This window comes from Camelus bactrianus, chromosome 6 (genome assembly GCF_048773025.1).
Source record: "Camelus bactrianus isolate YW-2024 breed Bactrian camel chromosome 6, ASM4877302v1, whole genome shotgun sequence".
In the NCBI taxonomy this organism is placed as follows: domain Eukaryota; kingdom Metazoa; phylum Chordata; class Mammalia; order Artiodactyla; family Camelidae; genus Camelus; species Camelus bactrianus.
In genome coordinates this window covers 19,173,392-19,189,328 of record NC_133544.1, presented here as the reverse complement: position 1 = coordinate 19,189,328, position 15,937 = coordinate 19,173,392, and the positions used below count along the sequence as shown (strand labels likewise).

At 39.3% G+C, this 15,937-nt stretch overlaps 1 long non-coding RNA gene and 1 other non-coding gene across 2 annotated transcripts in view; one reads left to right on the top strand and one right to left on the bottom strand.

Moving 5' to 3' along the window:
• Positions 1-15,937, top strand: part of LOC123617100 (uncharacterized) — an 88,186-nt gene that overhangs the window by 58,450 nt on the left and 13,799 nt on the right. The window contains exon 2 of the long non-coding RNA XR_006725167.2: positions 13,224-13,319. This is a non-coding gene — a long non-coding RNA (uncharacterized LOC123617100). The remainder of the gene's footprint in view (positions 1-13,223; positions 13,320-15,937) is intronic.
• TRNAG-ACC (transfer RNA glycine (anticodon ACC)) lies at positions 15,605-15,677 on the bottom strand. The gene has a single exon. It is a non-coding gene; the product is annotated as a tRNA-Gly (tRNA).

Sequence of the window (15,937 nt, the reverse complement as noted above, 5' to 3'; positions counted from 1 at the left end):
AAAAAAAAAAAAAAAGAATAACTACTGAAATCTCATAGCTCTTTAAGCTTTTTCATTCCTAAGAGCTTAAAGTGACTCTGTAGACCTACATCTTATTTATTTTCACCACATCCCTGTGGAGTCAGAGGCTAGTTTTTCTTTTACTGTCCAGAGGAAAGGCAGTGCCCTAAGAACTCAAGTAACTTGTATTCAAGGTCAAAAAATGAGTTGAGTTGCATGTAAAGCCAATGCTTAAATGCAGGTTTCTGACTCCTTACCTAGTGGCTGCTTTAAGATGATAGTATTTGGGGAAGAAATGTAGCTGGAAGAACTGAATATATATGATAAAGACATGATGCTATGATCTATCAAGGTTCAGATCTGGAAATATATCTTAGTTCACAGATTTAAAAAATACTTGTGATGACTTAGCAATATTTAATGATGCGATCTGTTCTCACTCCCTCAAGCCCCAGGCACAGGGATCATTATTCTGTATTTAGTTTGGATAATGCCCTGAAATCAGAGTTCCTAAATACCGCTAATGATTTCAAATATTTCAAAAGAGTGGGGGATCTTGGTCATGGAAGATAATTGATGCTCATTAAATCGTTGTGGAATAGAATGGCTGTTATAACAAATTAAAAATTGGGAGAACAACACAACCTCAGACTTGTAGGAGTGGAGCAGAGTCTCCTTAACCCCTGTGATACCTGTGCACAAATTAGAAAACATGCTTTTCTTCCAGGTGGACACAGTGCTAAGTCAGGGTGCACCCCTTGGTGAATGAAGCTCTGGCTGGATTTCAGCCTCACTTATCCAACCCTTCAGCTGGATACTCTTTGTGGCAATATTGGGATGGAACAATACCCTTCAAAGTCACCTGGCCCACCTTCCCACATTTAGGAAATACAACATTATGACTACCTTACAATAGAAGTTAATCCAACTTTAAAGACCTCTTGGAAAAATATTTTCACAGCTTCATTAGTTTCTCATAATAATATTCTGAAATCCTTGAGGTTAGGACAAGGTTCATCTTTTTATGAAGGGAGACATGTGCATGATCACTTCCAAGAGGAAGCTGACATTTACAGGTAATTGATCAGGAGGTTAACCTTATGCAGGACACAGCTCTCAGCACAGAAAGGCCAAAGAAATTGTGGAAAAACCTGAGTTACAGTAAGTCCTTATAAGATTCATTCTTATAATGGAGAGATAATTTGTCTCTCTTCCTTGAGAGCCCAGAATTACCAATTTCCACTTGGGACTCAGGTTAGTATGATTAACCATAAAACAGATGGAAAAATGGGGGGTTGAAAGAAAGGAAATACACTGAAAGTAGAACCTTAGCAGATCTTTTGGCCCTACCCGCCTGAAATGACAGCCCTGCATAGTGGGCAGTGACCTCTCTGAAAAGAACAACAACAATTAGGACTGCATAGATCACCAGCTTGCAGGGGATTTAACAAGCTTCACAAGAGGCCAACTTATGACAGGCTTCCAACTGGACGTGGAGAACATCAGCGGGAAATGCTGGTGTACGAACAGGTAGCCTGGCCAAACTGCAGACAGCCATTCAGAGAGGAGAGCCTGTTTCCATCAATGAGGACTATAGGTGTCCGTAGCCCTTGGAGGTCGCAGGAAGCACTAGACCCCCGAAGACATAACTAGTTCCTGCAGAAGCTCTCTTCCTTTGACTCTACTGATTTTGGTAAGAATATAATTGTAAATGCACGGTCACACTAATGTTTGATGATGGGTGTGTTTTAATTCACAGCGTAAGAAAAAGAGAAATGGACAGAAATGAAGTGACTTGCTCACATCGCATCAGCAGACTTTAACTTTCCAATTTCATCTTTCCACTAAACCTGATCATTTCTAGAGTTGACCAAATATAGTTCATGAAATACCGATAGGTACCATTCGCTGAATGCTTAGTATGTGAGTACTTACCATGTGTATCAATTACAAATTGCTAAGCTCTTTATATAGTGTTATAGACTGAATTGTATCCCCCTAAAATGTATATGTCGAAACTCTAACTCACAATATGACTGTGTTTGGAGATGAGGCCTTTAGGGAGACAAAGTTAAATAAGGTCTTGAGGTAGGGGCCTAATACTTTAGGACTGGTGTCCTCGTAAGAAGAGAAGAGACCCGAGAAATCGCTCTCTCCCATACATGCATACAGAGGAAAGGCCACAGTAGGATGCACTTAGAACTGAGACTTCTGGCCTCCAGAACTGTGAGAAAATCAATTTCTACTGTTTAAGTCACCCAGTCTGTGAAATTTTGCTATGGCAGCCTTACCTAACACATATAATTAGCTCAGATAAGCTTTTTAATGGGACAGGTGATACTGTTTTAGGAATTAAGAGTAGTAATTAAAAATGCAGGTGGTTTTAGAGCCCAACTATCTGACCTTGAATCCTAGCTCTGCCATTTTCTACTTGTGACCCTGGGTAAGTTCTCAGTCTTTCTTTACATAAGTTTTTCCATCTGAAAAGTGGGCATAATAATAGTATCTTTATTATTTTCTATTCAGTATTTTATTGAAATTAAAATACTAAAAAATAAAGATTGCAGATACTAAAAAAAAACTATAGGAAAAAGTAGTATCTTCCTTGTTCGGTGTGGAATAGGGTTCAATGAGTTAATGTTGTATTGTATTGTATTGTATTCTCTGGCACCCAGAAAACCCTCAATATGAATAAGCTTTTGTTTTTACCTTAATTTCAGATGAAGAAATTGAGGCTTAGGGAGACTAAGAAGCTTGAGATGACCCAGCTATTAAGCTGGGATGTACCATTATCGGAACTAGATTCTTCGTTTGCAGAAACCAAGAACTTAATCTTTACACTGTATTGACTCTGGCAAAGGACAATTAAGTGAGAAATTCGGTTAAAACTTTTTTTCTAAGTAGGCTAACAGTCTACACATTTTGAATTTTTCGCACTTATATTGTAGGACCTTCGTGGGACTTACTTCAACCCACTTCACTTACTTTAAAACACTTCACTTCCCTAAAAACACCAGGGATGTCAGAGAAGGGGTCTTTTATTATTTCTCTTCCTTCTCAACACAATCCTGACTTGCTTTCTCCTGTCCCAGCAGTCTTAGAAAGTGTCCAAAGTATAGGGAAAGCACACTTACCATAAAGTATATGAGGACATTTAGCTAATAGAAAATGCTACATAAGAAACACGAAGTGGGCACATGGGCACAGAGAATTCCAAGGTGACCTCTACTAAGTTCATTCTGTTTCATTCCACTGGGCAGCGAGACTTAGGGGGAAATATTGAGGGATGCCAGTTTCTATGCAGCTTCTTGACTTCTCTGGCAAGCACTGAACATTGGGAACAACCAGGAAATCCCTCTCAGCTTTGTCTTAGGTGAACCATTAGCTTCTCCCTGTACCATTGCACATCTGCTGGCTCTGGTCTTGATTCTCTGGTTGCTTAAGCTGTAATTGCAACATGCCTTACCTTCTGGGAAGCTGCAGTCCACATAGCTACTATTTAATATATTCCTGGCCTGAGACCCCCATGCATGCTAAATCCTTTTTCGTGTGGCCAGAGGGAGGGGAATTTAATTGTTTTGGCTCATGATGGACCATTTTCTCCTCTTTGCTTCTGAAGTCTTGCCAGAGACATTTTCTAACTCACTTGACCTTCCAAGATTTTTCTCTGTACCCAATGGGTCTTCTGATTCCTACTTCTCTTCATATTATATCATTGTGTTTCCGTCTTTTGACACTTATAATAATTATCTGCTATACTTCAAGGTCATTGGCAGCAAGAAATACATGTGTATAACCTCATAGATGCCATGGGTTGTGCTAGGCACTGGAGATATCTACAAGATACTCTCTCCATCTCTCTCTATATATATACTGAATAAATAAACCAGTGAATGAATTAACGGAGCCTAGTCAGCTGCTCTTGAGAGGACTGAGCAGTAGATACCTCCATGTTACAGGTTATTAGAAGATGAAGGATTGAATAAATATTTATATATACACATGCACTACTTTGAATCATGACCCAAAGTCAACATCTTCTCAAGCAAACTAGCAGACTTCAGAACTTCAGAACTTTCGAATTTGTAGTTGCTGGAAGGTTCTAAGACTATGGCCTAATTGAAATTCTCCAGCTCCTTCAATTGTCAGAACTCAATGCTATTTCTGAGAGGGAGCTCTGCTATCCCCATGGTAACAGGGCTTCATTAAAGGTGTGACATCACAAAGCTGTGCTTGTTTGAGGACACCTGGGAATTTCAGGTACAGACGGAAATACCATTAAAGGCAAATTATACGTACATAGTCTGTGTAATTATGTGCACATGCATAGATATGCCTAATTTAGCCACACTTTTCATTTTGTCTCATTTATCATTAGGCTTTTAACAACTCAAATCTCAAGCATGGATGTAGTTCAGGGTGCTTTATCTTCTTGAAGAAGAGCGCATCTGAATTTTGGGGTAAATATCTACCATTTAATGTGATGCTGCTCTTCAGAAGAAAAGAAACAAATAGATCAAATCCCTTGCTTATCTACTTATTATTCCTTTCAACCAAATTAAGGGAATGTTGATTCTTAACACACCCTCTGAATTGGATAAATATATCATCTCTATACAAAATTTCCCACCACCATCCACCTGTCTGGCCATTCATGACTTAGGTCAGTTCCAGTAGCCTGCCTGAAGGGAGTATTTTAGACTTACGAGAAGGGATTGTACAGACAGCCTGGGCCAGGTCACCACAAATGTCTTTCATTCTAATTAAAAAAATTAGTCAAAATATTCACACCATTTACTATTTTGTAGATGCCTCTAAATACTTTGCATAGTGTCTGGAAAAGGAAAAGTTTTTAAAAAAAGAACTCAGAGGATCAATGGATTTAAGAATGGTCTTGATTCCCTCATCACTAGGATAATCCCTTTGCTTTGTGTATTGGATTCCCTTGGATTCCTTTCCTATCAAAGTCAGTGCTTTTAATGGCTCCATGTTATACAGTGCAGCCAGGAAAGGTACCAGTCAGACAGGATTAGCTCTGAGAATGCAGGAAAATATGACAAGGTGAAAGGCTAGCTATGAAGGGGATTAGCTCATAAATAATATAGCTTGATAGGATTTATAAGGAAAAAATGCGAACGATTTGCACAGGTGGTTTTGCAAGAACACGTGGTGTGTCTCTTTCCACTGGCTGAAGAGGTGCTCCAGCTGGAGTGTTTGCCAAGGTGACTTCTCCCTCCAGGGTGCTTTGAAAGGTCCTTGCTGCCCTTCTCTCTCCCCAGCCCCTACCCGCTTCTCTATAAATTTCTTGGAATTGTTAAAGATGTGAGGCTGAACGCTTGGCTTTGTTTATGACATTGATTTGAGCTGAGTTTTTCTAAATGGAAGTCTAATGCTCTTTTTCTAAATAATGTCTATGTGTGCTCCCTTCATTGACATTCATGTTTTGGGTAGGAGAAACAATCTGTTACATTTCCTACATTTCAAATGAGTTGGAGGCAGTGGTCTTCATAAGGATTTTCCTGAGGGCTAGGTGAACAGAATATCTGAGGATCAAAAATTACTTTCTCTATGTCTGTTAAATCCCATACGGTTTTGAGTAAATTTCTTTTTTTTTTCCTCAGTGGAAAAAAAATGTTCAAACAGGAGGTTAAAGTTGGAAGGAAACTTAGAAAACCTATAGTTCAATCATTCATTTTAGAAAATGAAGAGACTTAGCCAAAGAAACAAAGCCAACCACTGCTTTGTAGCAGAACCAGAGCAAGAAACCAGGAACCCCAGCTACTTAAGTTTCTTGCTAACATGTGGGAATATATGTATAAATGTACATACAATATATGCATGCCTGCAATATATGTATATGCAATATATGTACACATACAATATATGTAACCACACACACTTACATGTATATGTAAATACAGCTTGAATTTTATCTCACCCCCTCATGACTCAAAATGTGGTCTGTGGACCAGCAGCATTGCCATCACTGGGAGCTTGTTAGAGATGCAGAATTTCAGGCTCTACCCCAGACCTGCTGAATCTTAAACTGTAGCCTAATAGGATCCCCAGGTGATTCACATACATTAAATTTGAGAAGCACTGTTTTAACAATTCCTGCTTTTCTGTGATAACATAGTATGGTTATTCAGAGCCCAGAGATAATCCAAAATGCTCATTATATATGCTGATTTCTCATCTTTTTCTCTCCTTCACAAAGTTTTAGTCATTTCACGCTGCTGTAAAATGAAATGATGCTGAAATGTGTCACCTCTATTCCTCTCCTGTCTTTTAGAAGAAAAGAGTTGCCTTCAGTTCAGATTTTGCCTCAGTCTATTCAAATAAAAATTGTTCCTTGCCCCAGAGTGTGCTAAGTACTTTGTTCACCGTTGTCGCCTGCGATGGTGTGACATTATAAGGATTACAGGATCTCCATTTTACCGAAGAGGAGACTGAGGCTGAAAGATGTGTCAGGGCTTGGACTTGAACCGAGATATGGCTCATTCTGGAATGTGAACACTAACCACAGTGCATGTCACTTCTGCAATTCAAAGTTTGCTTCTTCTCTCAAGCATTTAACTCTCTGAAAAATGAAATTATCTTACCAAGTGAAAAACCAGAATTCAGACTTATCACAGTGCTTGGTACCTAGTAGGCACTTGAGAAAGATTTGTTGCATAAATGTATGGACAAATGAGAAGGCCTCGGTCTCCCTGGTGAGGAAGTACCAGCTCTCCACAATGCCAAGAGAAAGGTGTGGCCAGGGGAAGAGGCTTTTCCCATTTTAAGGCCACTGATGTTTCCTTGGGATCCTAATCCTTCTACCCTCTTTTTTGTTTTCCTTTCTCTTTGACCTCGATATTACTGTAAATGTCTTGCTTTTCTTCTAAATTTTCACTTTTTGTTCTTTTCTGTTGTCTTGGGCAATAGTCTGACTGGAGGACCGAGGCCAAATCTAGTGACATCCTTGGAGGCGCTGAGCTTCTATTTCAGGGATTCTGAGAAAGTCCCATTAACCTTTAATCCTCTTTCATTCCCTGGGAATTTCAGAGTTAGAGCATCAAACTTCGGGTTAAAATTTTATGTTATTAGACCTTTGTACATAAGTGTTAGTGAAAGATCAAGAACCAGTCCCTGAGGAAGGAAGGAAAATATAGGGACCCTGAACGCCCAGAGCTAAGAGGGATGGAGGGTGAGGAAAAGCGGAGGCTGGCCCGTCTGACAGGTCGTTCTGGGAGAACTGAAGAGAAGTGGCCTGTTACCCACTTTAGAGTGCTGGCTCTGACGTGGTACCAGGTGGCAGAGGGCAGTGAAGGGCAGGGGGACCTCCTGAACACTCGCCCCGACTGTGCAGCTATCACCTTGTGCAGACTCGGTAAAGGAGCCAACAGCCACGCCATCCTGGGTCTCATTTCCTAAGCTATACAGCAGTGGGGTTTGGGTGTTTAGGCATTTATTTCCTTGTGTTTGAGAGGTTTTTAGAAAGGGTGTTCTAAATTGGAAAAGTGGCAAGCTGGCCTCTGCGGAGACAGGTTTAAGAGGGCCGGGTAAGGAGGGTACAGCTCACATGTCTGCTTGGATGGTTGGTTTGGCCGGTGGTCTCCTCCCTGGCCCAGGCCCTGTAATTGGGTCAGTGGTGCCCTTGAATTTGGGGAACAGCCCCACAACCGCATGTTGCCCCATTGCTCCAGCTGATTCTCAGACCTTTAAGGCTTTGCACTATGTAAATTCTCACTGCATATGGCCCTCTGGGGATTGAGGAGGGACTAGGCACACCTAGTCTAAAGGGATGTTTTGGGATTTGCTAGAGGACATTTTTTTAAACCTCTGAGCTGACAATGCTGATCTGAATGTCATCCACTATTTCACTACTTTTATTTTGTAAATGATTAATATATTAAAAAGAATCCCTGCCTCGTAAGTATTCATTGATTATACGTGGATGTGTTCGATTTAGTTTCCAGGATGGAAAAACTACTTTGCTAACCAATTTATGGTCCTTCAGCCAGGATTATATGAGAAATTGATTTAGGTCTCCTCATTCATCCAACCCAGATACATAGGGCATCAGCCACATGCAGACTTGCTGCAGGGGTTGGAGATAAACAAAATACAGCCTCTGATTTTAAGGAACTCCTAGTATAGTGGAAAGGAGACAGGTATGCAAACAGGTAATTATAATACAATGACACAAATGATACAGTGGAGGTGGCAACAGAGTGTTCTGGAAACACATAGGAGGGAGGGGTGGGCTCCGTTAGGAAAATCAGCTGAAGTTTCATGGAGGACATGCCATCTGGTGATGGTGAAGTCGCAGTGCTTACTTTGCACATTATATCCCTAACCCTGAGATGACATTTGATTGTTCGAGGGCTCAGCAACAAATCTTTCCCCTCCCCTGTGCTCCCTCTATAACCCAGCAAACAACTACAATGAGCTGAAATGCATCAAGGCAAGTAGCGCGGGGTTAAAAGTAAAAGCTGCTCTTTGCTGACTTGGGTCGGATCCTGGAAGCTGCAGAGAGCACTTAATTTTATAGTTCTTCTGATTAAGGCTTTCTCCAGCAGCTCCTTCAGTGGATCAGGTAAGCAAAACGAGCCAGCTAGCAGGCAATGTCACAGATCTTGTATTTTGGTCTTCTCTGCTTCTGAAGTACTTAGCAGGATGTCAACTGCCCGTTGCACAAGAAAAATAAAATTGCTTGCGTGAGACCCTTGTTACAGTGAAGAAGTGGGAAAGTAGGAAGGAATTCAATCTTTGGCTTAGAAAAATCTCATTCTCTTAAGGTATATTGAAGTCTGCAAAGCAGTTATCTTTCTGAGCAGCTAGATGCAACCTGGAAATGCAGCTCCTAATAGCCTTGGTGAGATTAAGTGAAGTTTCTGTGATTGTGGTTTGATGCCCTTCCCCCCAGTCAACCTGTATCTGCAGCCCCTTCTACACTTCTCATCTGCCTGACACTCTTCACTTCTTCCCTGCTGCCCCCAACCCACTGGCATCTCTATAGCAGGAAGGAGAGATGAGTGGCTTGACAGCCTAGAAGGATACGTTTAATAGAAATTGATGGAAGTGGCCCAGGAAGGACACCATTCTATTATTCTTGCAGTAAGAAAGGTTATCAGGGTGTGATGGAGCCATGCTCTCTTGCTGAACTATTTTGTGTTTACAGGACCTGCAAGGGAGTTGGGAGAGAAATTGAAAGGGAAATTAATTTGAACTGTAATTGATATAAGGTCAGTCATAGGATGGTGGGAGGGAGCAGAATTGAGGAATGGTTTGGCGGAGGGGTGGGCAATACTGCTCTGAAGTCAACACGTAGGACCCTTTGTGGTAAAAAGTGTACTTTGTGAACAAGGGGTCAGCTGGTGGGTCTGCTTTGATTATAATGGACATATCAGCTTTTCAAATTGAAATACATGTTGGTGAACATGCAAGCGGATTTGGCGGCACCATTTTATCTTTAATATTCTTTGCCTGTAACAGTTAATCTCATAAGAAATTCAGACTCAGACAAGCGGCACCTTAGCAACCGCTCCCTGTAATTATACTTTGGACTTGGATTTCAGTTCAGTGTTTTTTCTTTCTTTTCTTCTTCCCACCTTCCTTCCTTCCCATTTCCTTCTCTCCTTGTCTCTTTTATTCCTATTTTCTTATGACTTCAGTAGCTTCTTTATGTCCCTTGCCTATCCCACAACTCAGGCTGAGAAATGACTTTGCTGAAAAACAAGACTTTCAAAGATTCGCAAGGAGTATAGGGTTTTTTTTTTTTTGACCATTTGTAGAACAGGCATATATTTATTATTACCTAATGATTCCTGTAATTGTCAATGATGGACCAAAGCAAACTGACTTCAGGAAGACGAAAGGGGACCATTTGACTTATAAAAACGGGACGTTCAAGGGTAGTCCTGGGGTTACCTGTGCATAGACTGAGAGAGTCTCAAGGATGGTGTCTCTCTGCCCCTATCTCTGGACTCTGCTTCTCTTTGTGTTTTTCATGGTGATGGGCTGATGGCAGCCCTAAGCTCATGTCCCACAGGTACAAGAGTGACAAGGAAGTAGTCACTGAACACTCTTTCTAACCACCTGTTCACTCCTTGATAGCACTTACCTCCTCTAATTTTGAAATGATCTTTGTAATGCCTAATTCCGTGAAGGCAGGGCCGTGTCTGTCTTGTTCATCACTCAGTCCCCAAGGGCTAACATGTGCACACCAAGTATTTGTTGAATCAATGCATATCTTCTTTATCCAAAAAAGTTTTTTTCCAAATTTTATGTAACATTCTCTTGAAAGGAAATTGATGGTCTCTGACTTGATAAAAGTGCCCACTGTGGTTTAAGGAATGGGGAACAGGTCAGGTCTTGTGTCCATTTGTACAGCAAGTGGATAGGGGAGGCACTGTGACTGACAATCTTGCTGGACCACGTGGGACAGGAAAGGGACAGTTTCCAAAAGGAAAGATGGGTGCTGAGTAGACACATAATGAATGTCTACTACTTCACTGTTCTGTTCGTTTTGCTTTCAGGTGGCTACTTGTGGGAGAAGATAAAATGTATTCTCTTGGTAGGGATATAGTTTGATTGTTCTCTCTAGTCGTCCCAAGTCCTATATATAATCTGACTTCAACTTGCCTTGTCAGCTTTGTTTTCTCTTGTTTCCTGAGTCATATCCAGGATCTAGGGAGATATGACCACTCATTATTCTCCCAATATTTACTTTTCCATGGCCTTATTTTGAGGGTTCTCGGTTGTCAGAATTGGCGTAAACTATGCTTTCATATGTTAAAGAGTAGAATATTTTTTAAAAAACTTCTTTTATTTTATTTCCAAAATTAAACTAAGAGTTAGATTTTTTTTTTTCAAGATGCAATGCCTAAATAGCATCTTTTCTTTTTCCTGGTTCTTTTCTTGCTGTTCCAGCAAATTGTCTTAAGGACCATTGTGTTTTATTCTACATTGTTTTCATCTATATTGTTTTTAGCTCTCTAATTCAATTTTTTAATATTTAGTTTAAAAGTATTTTTGTATCTCTTTTTAAAAAAGCACATATCCTAGACATTAGCAAAAAGCATTGAAATGCCTAAATTAATATTGTGGTCAGAGGAGAAGGCAATAAAAATAATAATCATGGAAGTCTAAGAAGAAAATCAGGCCCTGGAATTTTGGTTAATGATGCCTTTGTTTATTTTTGAGTGTGGATTTCATTGTGATAAAAGCAGCAAAAGAGACAGGAAGATTAGAGAAGATTTTGCAAGATTAGGATCTGGAGGACCTTCCTTGAAAGTTTGCTTTTTTGAAATTTCCAAGCATTGTGAAAATGGGAATATCTTTCTTTTCTGTCTTTTATTCTTTGATCTTCAAGGACCACAAAAATGGAGGGGCAGAGAAAAATATTTGTAGTTTTACCTTATTGCTCAGTAAATTACTTACATTTCTAATACCCTTTTTCTCTTATTTCCCATGTTGTAATTTTCAGTCCTTCAAGACCCAACTCCCAGTTAACAGTCTCAATGAAGCTATCTCTGAGAGCCCTGGCTGAAAGTCCTGTTTCTATTGGCCATCCTCTAAAACAGCGGTTCTCAAAGTGTAGTCACTGGACTAGTAGCATCAGTAACAGTTAAAATAAGTCTTACTTTTAAGATGGCACATATTGGAGATGCAGATTCTTCCCCCTTTTCCCCCAGTCTACTGATTCAGAAACTCTGGTGATGAGGCTCAGCAATCTGTGGTTTAACAAGCCCTTCAGGTGATTCTGATATATGCTAAAGTTGAAAAGCTCTAAAACTTAGCATTCTGTCTCATTTACATGGGGAATGTGTAGCATCTGCTCTGCTAGATAATGTGCTCCTGGGAAGATGTCTATGTCATTTTTGATTTTTAGGCTCCTGTAAAAGGTAAAGGATATTGAAACATAAAAGTTTGTAGATGAATGGGCATAATAGGGCATAGATCTTAACATAAGAAAGAGAGAGAGGAACAGAGCCTAATCCAGTTTCTCAATTTTCCAATTTGCCTTCTGCTTTGACTGAATGGACCAGATAATTACTAAATCCCTATTTCACTTTATGGCCGAATCCCTATTTTGCTTTATGTGGTGTCTGTCTGAACACAAATAGATGTGCTCCCATGCGGTAGTCAGTAGGTCTGTTCACTGATGATCATCTGCTTCCCTTTTTGTAACCCAGCAACTGCAATACTATTGCTTAGAGCTTTTGTGGAGTCTGTTGGTCAAGTTTAAGTAAAGGGCAAGTCTACTTTAAATACATAGAACAGTCTATTAAACATTTTTGTTCTTCAGAAGACTCTGTTCCATCTCATCAAGACAGACTCTCACTCACTTCAGGTGTTGCCCGTGAGGCTGTCCAGCTCTCTGGGTGTCTAACCTTGGCCTCTTGTCATCAGCGATTAAAACTTCTAAAACAGAAGAATGCTTAACCACTCCAGCTGTTAAAACATTAGTACATGCTCTGGTGAGCTCAAATTTAAATGCTTTGAATGGCCCTTTAGGGGATCTTCCTTCTCTTTTTTAACTTACAGTCAAAATTCAGCAATAGTTTTAACTTCTTCAGTCCCTGCATGTGCTCACATTTCTCCATTCCCCACATCCCGCCGAAAAGATCCATTTAGCTATTAGTCTAAGGATTAAATTTTAAGCTGTTAGTTCTGTGTTTAATATTCACCAGTCAAAACTCGTATTACTTTTTGACTTTGCCTTCTGTCACTCCAAGCCCTCACAGTTGTTTTTTTTTTTTATAAAATCTAAAATTCCAAATGGATTCCTATAGGATGGATCAGGATAAGATTAGTCAAAAGGGAATAATCAGAGGGAGCCTTTTCATCTTACCTGCCAAATAGATCTGTGGTGCGATAACCAGCCCACATCCTGTCTCTGTTTCCTGAACTCCACATAAATCCCTTTCTCTTTTGTAACTTCGTTTGTACTCCCATTCTGTGTTACACAAATGCCAGCTTCTACTAAATTCTACTAAATTCCACTAAATTCCATTCTCTACTAAATTTTATAGAATTTCCCTTTAAACTTTCTGGTTTGCTAATGCTTCCGTGTATTCTCAATCGATTAGGGCTTTCCTTAAGAAATACATCTAATATTGCCAAATTTTACAGCTCAACCCCTTACCTTTCTACAGAGCTTGAGATCTCTATTCTACCTGTATTCACCTTTGTTATCTAAGGTCCTGCTACTCAAAGCATGGTTTGTATTTCAGCATCACTGGCATTATCCAAGACATGTCAGAAATGTTGGATCCGGGGCCCACCTCAGACATACTGACTCAGAATCTGCCTTTTAACAAGAGCCCCAGGTGAGTCTTGTGCACATGTAAAGTTTGAGAAGGACTGTTCTGTTGGACACCTCACACTTAATTAGGCCAAAATAGAATTTTTGATTTCTTTTTCCTGTCCAGTTCCTACCCAGATACTCTTCCCTATACCTGCTCCCCTTCTGCCCCAATTTGTTTCTTCTCTCACTCGTCTCATACATTCTGTTAAAAAGTCCTATAGAATCTACCTCCAGTGTAAAAATACAGATTCATTAATTGGTGTGATTCTTCATGACACCTACTTTCTATCACTATATTATGTTCATTATATCATTCATCACTATCTGAGATTGTCTTATATTCCTCTACTTATTTTTTGTCCTTACTCCATCTAAAAGGTAAAATCCTTGAGAGTAGGATCTTGTCTGTCTTGGACACCTTGGTATCCCGAGCACCTAAGATGATGAATGGCATGGAGAAGATGCTCTCAAAACAATTACTGGAACTAATTAATGAGGTTTCTCACATTATCTAAACAACATTGATCACGGATTAGATGCCCTGTGACAATGTGAATAATCGATGAGTCAGAACTCAACACTGGCTCTCTCTGGGTCCCACATTCTGAAATGGAGAAATGTTCCATACTGAAGAAGGAATTTTCATTCTGAGAAAATTGACAGGTAAATTGATCATCAGTGCTAAGAAGCAAATATGGATATAAATCAAATAAGCTTATATCCATATTTAGTCACATATCAAATGTGTGATTCTGGATATTATTTAAATCTATGCTTCAGTTTTCTCATCTGTAAAAGAATGATATTACATTACATGCAGACTCTCTTGTCATTTCCCTTCCTGATTGAATGTATTTTATGAAAAATGTTCCGTGTACCCACTTCCCTTCCCCTGTTTTTCAATAATTGTCTGGTACACATCAACTAATAGGCTATTTCTGCTCTGGTGTTATTGCTACCATGTATTATGTTAGCAACTTTGAATCCATTATGATTTTTAATTGAAGCTGAATATATTTAATTACATCATTTTGAGCCATCCAGGTTTAATTTCACCAAAATTATATCAAATTGGGACACTCTGAAAGATGACAGGCAAAAAAGAAAAATAGTATGAATAAAGCTTTGATATGCACTAACTCACCTATTAAGTTCTATTCTTGTATGCTAGGCATGGCTTTTCTCTATTGTTCTTATCAACAAAATAAACTTTATGTAGGCCACATATACACAGACTTCTGATCGTGTAGCCTACAGTTGAAAAAACAGCATTAACAAATTTTGAAACCTTTGGACTGGAGGTTCTCTAAGATCTCTCTCTGTTTTAAAACACGTAAGCATATACACATAGGCTGCTTTTAATGCTTTATTAAATACTTCATAATAAATTACAGATAAATCCACTTAAGTAGTAATGAAAGATATCAATATAAAACAGTACATAGGCCTTCCAGCCAACATGAAGAAGTAGGGACCAAATTTAGTTTACTACCTGAAACAATTAAAAACCAGAAAAAAGTTATGAAAAGACTATCCTTGAGACATTGGTCAATAAAGAACAAATAGGGTGATCCCTAAAATTTCCTAATTGCTGTCTAGGCTGCTGCTCCGGGAAGGAGAATGCAAATGAGCACAATGTCCTCCCCAGTCAAAGAGGTGGAGCTGGGAGTCTGGGGAGGCCAGGCAAGTTAGAGCCAGAGGAAGGGGAGCTACAGGGTCAGGAGCTTCGGAGATCTGAAGATCTCCCTCACATCTTCCCTTGAGTATTGATTAGTGCATCTGTGAGACATTACTAAGGCTGGGAAAATAGCTGTCCAAAATGATTAGAGGAAAGAGTGCTCAGAACTGACACAGGGCCAGAAATAGTAACTGCTCCATTAGCCAGAGTGGAAAACTTCATAATTCATGGTATGTTGGATTGAATAAGCAGAAGGGTTTTGCTTCAGCGGTGGGATAAAATTAGACCTAGCCTAAATGCTGATGTATTACTACACAACAAAGCTTAAATGTAAAACCTGAAAATATAAAATTGTTTCAAAGTAAGTTAACTTTGATCCAGATCAAAGCTCAAGAATATCTACAGGAAAACCAAAATATTCAGGACTTAACAAAATAAAATTTACAATGTCTAGAATTCAATAAATTATTATGAATGCAAAGAAGCAGGAAAATACAACACATAAAAAAAGAGAAAAATTAATCAAATTCAACCACACAGTGTAATAGTAGACTGAATTAGTAGATAAGAACATGAAGACATTCATTTTTGCTGTGAGGGAGGTAATTAGGTTTATTTATTTATTTTAATGGAGGTACTGGGGATTGAACCCAGGAATTTGTGCATGGTAAGCACACACTCTACCACTGAACTATACCCTCCTCCCAAATTTTTTTTTTTTTTTTTTGTATTCCATATTTTAAAGAAGCTAGAGGAAAGATTAAACATGTTAAGTAGGGACATAGAAGATACAAAAGGACCCAAATTAAAATTCTGGACCTGAAAGCCATAATATCTGGAATGAAAAACTACTCTTGATGTACCTCACAGCTGATGAGACACTGCTGAAGAAAAGATAAGTGCATTTGAAGACATGGTCATAGATACTATCTAAAATGAGACACAGAGAAAAAGCCAAAAGA